This window comes from Notolabrus celidotus, chromosome 10 (assembly GCF_009762535.1).
Source record: "Notolabrus celidotus isolate fNotCel1 chromosome 10, fNotCel1.pri, whole genome shotgun sequence".
NCBI lineage: Eukaryota > Metazoa > Chordata > Actinopteri > Labriformes > Labridae > Notolabrus > Notolabrus celidotus.
Window position 1 is genome coordinate 4,128,546 of NC_048281.1, and position 8,320 is coordinate 4,136,865.

An 8,320-nucleotide genomic window follows, 5' to 3' on the forward strand; every position below is an offset into this window, starting at 1 on the left:
ATGACATGATTAATTAGTTGGTTAATGATGCAATGGCATGAATGATTTAGTGTTCTCAATAAAAAAATAATAATTTTCCCAGTAGAAAAAAGACTAATATGACATGATCCTGGACTTTATGGATCGTCTTTCTCAACACACGTCAAAGAGAGTCTCAGAAACAGGTGAAGTTTGTGAGAAATGAAAAGAAAAGTACAGATGAAATATCTCAGGTGAATAAAAAGATTGAATCAGTTATTATAATACAATGATTGTTCATGAGTTGAGTTGTGTGAGGGGATTAGGTAGATTTTGTGTTCCTAATTATAACATGATTTTAAGTCTCGGCTAAAATCCAGATGCTGAGAAGAAAAAAAAAACACGATTTTCTTTTGCCCTCCATCTGTCCAAACTCCTCTTTCTGTTCTGTCTGTCAAACCCGGATGAAGTTTCCAGTTAGTGCAGAATAAACGGACCTTGATGAGAAGTTTAATTCAGCAAAAAGACGAACAACTGGTGGAGCATCTGGAAGAGGCAGAGAGGGTTTGAGATACTGCTGTGTGTGTGTGTGTGTGTGTGTGCGTGTGTTTGTGTGTGCGTGCGTGCTTGCGTATGTGTGTATGTGTGTATGTGTGTGTGAACTAAATTGATGGCTTCAGAAAAGAGTTAGTCTCGTGTTTTGAGAGGTCTTGAAAATACAACAGGTAAACACTTGTGTGAGAAAAATACAGTCTCCTTCTCTTTGTCTCATACAGACAGACAAACATACACACACACACACACACGCACATACACACACACACGCACACACACACACACACGCACACACATTGAAATGTCCCTGGTATTTTTTACAATAAAGACCATTGTATTGTTTGGTACGCTGCTGAGACGCTTGCTTCAGAAGTGTGCACAGCTCACCCATCAAAACAAGTTTAAGACTCAGACATTTGTGTATAAAAGTGTTTGTGAGAACCATGGCTGTATAAAAAATGGACGTCATCTCGCTCGGCTCGAAGTGAGCATGCCACAAAAACGGCTCCCCCTGGTGGCTGGCTGCAGTATAGGTAAAAAACTCTGTCTCCCCATTCATTTGAATGGAGCTGTGGTCAAATTTAAAAAATAAATACACGCATGTTTCTCACATCCGTATGCTATGGTGATATGTAGTTATTATTTGACTGTTTTGTGTTCAAGGCCTCTTTTTTATGAAAACTTTCTTCTTCATTATTAGAGGTTAAAAAACGGGGTTTTACTTCTGGGTTTTCTTTGATTGACAGCTGCTGTAGAGATAAACTCCATAGGACCTCGGGACACTACGCTGTAGGGCGGAGCTTGTTACCGTGGATACACACAAATTCCCTACTGCGCAGACTCTGGCTGCAGAAAATTTACAAGATGGCAGCGTTCTGGAAAGGGATATTTTGGCTTCAAAACCATACAATGGGAAAAGGTGGAGCGACGCTCTCCATTATATAAACAGTCTATGGTGAGAACATGCAAGAGCATGTGTCTGTTGGCTGTAGTGTTAAAACTGTTATATAATAAAGACCAGAATGAGAGGGAAGTGATACTTAAAGAGCTGTTTTAGGGGGCGTGTCCACTGCCGCTGTTTTTTGCGCTGGCAGCGCCTGTTGTCTATGCAAACTCTGTTATAGAAGCTTAGTCCTGTACTAAAGCTGCTGGTGTGTTTTGATTTCTCCCGGGAGTGACTTGTCTGACGCGTTGTACTGTCATTTGTTTGTCCATACAATACCGTTAACTGTAGTTGTTGAAATAACAGGTCTTAAGCGTAACTCTGGTTTGCAGCACCATACAATCCATTTATTGAATCACCGTACGAACAGTTAGACAGTGTCCACAAGTTTCTCCTTCATTGCACGTACAAACATTTTAGACGCGGTTCTCCATGCCGCCTGCCGACGCAGCGTCACAGCATCCAACGTAACAACGTGACAAGGCAACAACGTGACAAGGCAACAACGTAACAACGTAACAACGTGACAACGCAACAACGTAACAACGTAACAATGTAACAACGTAACAACGGTCAAAAACCAACTGCCCTTCCGGGTCATGACACACATCTGATACCCAGGCGGTGACGTAATTTTATACCTGTGCCCTTAATGAGCAAAACGATGACACCTTGTGGCACAATAAACAATGTGTTTCACAGCTTGACCTAAAACATGAATCTGGCTCTTACATCTGTGATTCAGCGTTTTCAGCGCTCAGCGCTCTCAGCGCCCTCAGAGTCAGCTGATTTTTGCTGCAGTGCTCTAAAACAGGTAAACTTTTGGAACATCACCGCACTCATCAATGTCACTTCTTGATCACTGGCCAATCACAATCAAGAAGGGCGGGACTACTGCAATCAGCTTTGTTAACACAATGGCGGAGATCTGTGCAGAGGAGAAAAGTCATCACACTCATCTTTTTGAGATATCATTTCCTGGTTTAGAGCTACAGCTGATGCTCTGGACAGGAAGAGACAGAGAGGGTTTGAGATACTGCTGTGTGTGTGTGTGTGTGTGTGTGTGTGTGTGTGTGTGTATTCTGACGTATCAATGTTTTTTTCAGTTTCATGTTAAAATGTCATTGAATGAAAGCATGTACGAAGCATACAGAGCATTTTAAAACAGACCTATCCGGACGCTGTGTCACTGGATGACCTTCGTTACCTAGCAACAGTAAATGCTGGTGGGAAGCGCTCTGAAGTTGAGGTTATGGGCGCTCCGAGCGCAAAAAAGACAGTGACAGTGGACACGCCACCTTATGCTGTTAAGTACAACGTTAAGGTGTGCATGCACGGCAGGTAAAGTTACACTCATACAAGTACAGTTGTTGTCTCTTGTTGTTCCTTAGAGCAGCCATTCTCAACCCTGGGGTCCCGACCCCAATGGGGGTCGCCAGATGATTTCTGGGGGTCGCCAAATAATTTTCGAAAAATATATCTAATATTATATTACAGAATTTCAGTCAGGGAGCTGTTCTAGTTGCTTTGTGCTTCATTACTTTTTCAAAATGCATTGTATCAACTAAATTTGTATGAATTGACCTGTGCGCGTGAGATCATGCTCCGTGACCCACGGCGGGAAAAAAGACAAAGAAAAACAAACCATTAACCTCGCGCTACATTTTGCAACAAGTTTGCTAGCTTTCTGATGCTGTAAAATGGAGCGATGGCTTAAGAGAAAAAGTGTTCCAGCTCGAGACTTGGGTCAGCAGCAGGGGTCTCAGAGTCAGTCACCAGACAGTCTGACAGCAGGACCACCCCCTGAGAAACGGAAGGCACTGGGGCCGACACCGGCTGACTCCAGAGCTTCGAGGCTCCGTAAATATCAGCCCGACTTTCTTAAATTTGGATTTTCGTACATGACTAAAAACAACGCAGAATACCCACAATGTGTCATTTGCTCTGAAGTGCTGGCAAACGAGAGCTTGAAACCAGTAAAACTTAAGAGACATTTGGAGACAAAACACAGCGGCTTCATTGACAAGCCAGTTGAGTTTTTTCGGCGCAGGGAGCAAGAACTAAGGAGCCAAAAAACGGTGGTCAGTGACTATGCTACAGTCCCAGCTAAGGCCCTGGCAGCTTTATATGAGGTGGCATATTTGGTGGCTCAATCGAGCCTCTCTTGCATGGAGAGAAAATATCTAACACTCTTTTAACCATTCCCCTTTCAAATGACACTGTGGCACGCCGCATTCAGGACATGGCTAATGACATTAAAGATCAACTTTGGGGGTGGGGGGTGGGGGGGTTGCGGACACCAGTGCATGTTAAAATGGGGGTCGCGACTCAAAAAGGTTGAGAACCGCTGCCTTAGAGCATCACATCTTATCTACGATATAGTGAATATATTGTCACCAAAACAGAGCCAAACGCAGCTCAAGTAATTGACTTAACTTTCTCAGGTCACTGTAAATACATGAGCCAACATAACACATAGAATGAAATCTGTGATGTGTTTCAAGTCAAAAGCATTATCAACCAATCACTCATCCTCCTGTTTGAGAGCTTTTAAAGCAACACAACAAAGAAACATTCATTAGTCACAATGGTCTGAAAAGTGTTGATTTACTCTCCCTGTTTAAACTTAAACTCAGCTGCAGACAATGTCAACACGGCCCTATTCAAACTCCTCCCTCTGCTTTCCTCGGTGGCTGTATTGAATAATGCCCGGCCAAATGTCAGCCTGGTCTTTTCAAACCATCCACAGTGACAAACAAGTGACAGAGAGTCCCCAACACATCACGAGATACATATGAATGAGACGCCTCTCCCTGCAGAGGAGAGGCCTGTTGTTGCTCTTATCAGAATACCAGGTTCAATAGCTGGCCACAGGCAGGTTTGACAGTTTGTGTGTGTGTGTGTGTGTGTGTGTGTGTGTGTGTGTGTGTGTGTGTGTGTGTGTGTGTGTAGTATATTCAGCAGAGATTTTGGGTCTGCAAGAGGTGTGTGTTTGAAAGTGGATGAGTCTGTATTAGACACAAAGAAGAGACGGAGCAAAATCCACCAGAAGAGAGATTGAGTTGTAGGTTAGTGTGTGTGTTTGTATGTGTGTGAAAAAGAGAAAGAAAAGGAGTGTGCGTGTGTGCGTGTGTTTGTGGGTGTGGGTGTGTGTGTGTTTCGGTGTCTGACTGGCAGACAGCTTGACAGAGCTCATCTGTGGCAGTGCCCCTCCTGTGTGTTATCAACAACGCCCAAACGGGGGCTGCCAATCACTGCACACGCTGAAGGGACAGCACATCTACACATCAAGCCAAACCAGACACACACACACACACACAAACACACACGCACATACACACACACATGCACAAACAACTGGCACCAAGTTGGAATGAATGGAGAGTGTGTGAGACACATTGGAATACACATACAGTGTATCAGGTATTATTGCACGCATTATGATGGACAGGCATCACTCAAATGGCAATGAGAGGTTGGAGAACCCTTTTAATACTTTCTCCACACAAACACACGTTAGACCTGATTCACACACCAACCAGTAAGCTTCCACTCTGTGTTGTATCATTAGTTTGGGGGAAAGTATTGGCCTAATGTCAGACTTCTGTCAAATCATGGAGGTGAGTTCGTCCCATTATCGCCTTGTTAGAGTTCCTCCTCAAAGCTTTGTGCACAAACTGGAAACTTTTAGAGCTGATTTGAAATCCTCAAGTCAAAGATTTGCACAGAGAGGGTGACAGTAATGAAACCAAATTTGAAATTCAGGATAACTGTCACAAATGTGTGATTTTTGCAAGAACTCATCAGCGGGGCCAACATTCCTACTGCCAGCAATTATTCAATCCACAAGTTTTCAGCTTATGAATTTATTTAGATTCCTGAGACCTGTTGATTATTTCTCTATATATTTGATTATTGTATCATTTTATACATCATGAAATATAACTAATATTTCCAGCACATGTTCCAGAGCTCAAAGTTATGTTCTCCAATAACTTCAGACAAAACAAACCAAATCAGCAAATGAAGAAATATGCTGCACCTCCTCCAAAATGTAACTACACTTAGAAGTGACGCAGACCACAAGCCCTGTGATTGGTCCGCTCGGCGGTAGTAGCTCAGTCATTCAGTTACTTTTTCATAACAGTAACTACTAATCATAACTGTTTACTCATTTTAAGTAACTACTCAAACCCTGGTATTATATGTGGGCTTCATCAAATGCCTCAAATGTGATTAAAGTTATTCAGATTGAACATTTCAAAACATTTGGAATGAAATGGGAGATGAGACTTGTTGTCTACGTACATGGTTCCTTATTGTTCCTCATGCAGTATGTGAAAATAAGCAGTGTGATACTGTTTTCATGGGGGTTATAACTGTAGGTAAAGAAGGAGTCTCTTAATTTTGTGATGATGTGATTTTAACTGTTGACTCGGGTGACTCTGTCATTTTGGTACTTTTGGACCTATCTGCTGCGTTTGACACTGTCGACCACACAATTCTCCTGTCACGCCTTGATAGTTGTGGAATTAAGGGTTTTGCACTCAGTTGGTTTCAATCCTACCTGACAGACAGAGGTTTCTCTGTCCATTTGGGAGATTTTTCCTCTGGGACAGCCCCTCTTACTTGTGGTGTTCCTCAGGGGTCTGTTTTGGGCCCTATCCTGTTCTCATTGTATATGCTGCCCATGGGATCTATTTTCCAGAAATATGGCGTCTCATTTCATGGTTATGCTGATGATGTGCAAATTTGTATGCCGTTCAGCTTAAAGAGGAATGGATCCCTGCAGTCCTTATTCAACTGTTTGAAAGATGTAAAGTTATGGCTGAGCCTAAATTTTCTGCACCTGAATGAGGAAAAGACTGAGGTCATTGTATTTGGACAGCCCCAACAGTTTGATGGGAGCACTCTCGGCCCTCTCGCAGCAAATGTTCACTCCTCTGTAAAGAGCCTTGAAGTTCATTTTGACAGTGCCTTCAAATTTAGGAAACAAATCTCCTCTGTGGTTCAGTCCAGCTTCTTCCAGCTGAGACTCATAGCGAAGGTGAAGGCCTATCTCCCTCCTAAGGATCTAGAGAGAGTTGTACATGCCTTTATTACGGCTAGGCTTGATTATTGTAATTCTTTGTATGTGGGCTTAGACATGGCGTCTATTCAGCGCCTTCAGCTTGTACAGAATGCGGCAGCTCGCCTCCTGACTGGCAGGAAAAAGAGGGAGCACATCACACCTGTGCTGCATGCTCTCCACTGGCTCCCAGTCCGTCACAGGATTGATTTTAAAGTTGCACTTTTAACATACAAGGCCCTAAATGGATTGGCACCATCCTACTTGGCTGATCTTCTCCATGCTCACAACCCAACCCGAGCACTGAGGTCAACAAACCAGCTGCTCCTGGATGTGCCTAAAAGTCGCCTTAAAACCTGGGGAGACCGAGCCTTTGAAGCAGCGGCCCCCAAGCTCTGGAATGGCTTGCCACTCCAATTAAGATCGGCCCCAACTGTTGAATGTTTTAAATCTTTGTTGAAGACCCATCTCTTCTCTTTGGCCTTCTCCTCGTGAAGAGGACATTAAAATCCTGTTATGTTGTTGTTTATTGTTGTCTTCATGTAATTTTTACTTTTTACCTTGTAAAGCACTTTGGCCAACACTGGTTGTTTTTAAATTTGCTATATAAATAAAGTTGACTTGACTTGACTTGACTTAATGCATGCGCTGTAGCTTTTTATCATATGTGTCTGCCTTTCTATAAAGCTACTGTCACATTGGGTAAAAAAAATGGAGTGAAGACCCATGTGCAGATTTGAGAGATTTCTTAAACAAAAAAACAAAAACTTACCAAAAGAACAAAAACTTACCAAAAATGTCCAACTAAGTAAGTAAAGTAAAATCCCAAAAGGTCCAAATAAAAACAAAGGGGAACCACGGGAGCAGGTGACAATGAAAAACATTGGAAGTACACACACACACACATACATACACACACACACACACACACACACACACACACACACACACACACACACACACACACACACACACACACACAACATAACCAGACAGACATAGGTGTGATAACGAGACACAGGTGAAACTGATCAGGGTGTAATCAAACTGTAGGGAGGTAAAGAAATCACACAACTAGTAGTGGTGATTTCTCTGGGCCAAACAAACCTGGCTTCACACTGGCCATGACTCTGTGTAAACCTGATCCAAGCCTGAGCCTCTGAACTGATTAATAAGACAAAACATTTGCACTTTGTGTAACCCAAAACAGACTAACAAGCTCCTGCAGAGTCTGCCAATGTGTCAGCAGTGTTCACAGGGTCACATACACACAGTTAAAGTAAAACAAGTGCAGATTCAACCAAAACTGTGCAGATCAAGCCCAGAGCAATTAGGAGAATTAAATCTTGTCCAAAACCTGTCTGGCTCACTGAAATCTGGACTGAGAATAAGAGGATGGAAGGAAGGAGCCAAATTTCCAAATCAACCTCTCCAAAAAACTGTTGACTGTCCACACTTTAGTTTCTTAATGGTCACTGTGCTCTGTAGGGAATGAAGAATGTGTGGTTACTTGTTGGCTTAATTGCTTAAAGAAGTAAAGATTTAACAGTCAACAGTGTATATTCTTCATCTTAACTGATGGTTTAATATAGAAAGATAAATATAATCAGTCCTCTAAAAATCCATTAACTGATGGATACAAACTTTAGAGGAATGTTTATTATTATTTTCATCATATGTATTTGTATTTTTTATTTGTTTCTGTTTTTGTATGGTAGACGTAAACAGAAGTTAAAAAATGTGTTAAAATGGTTTGAACTGATAAGAAATGTATCTTATGTATGAACAACATTAAT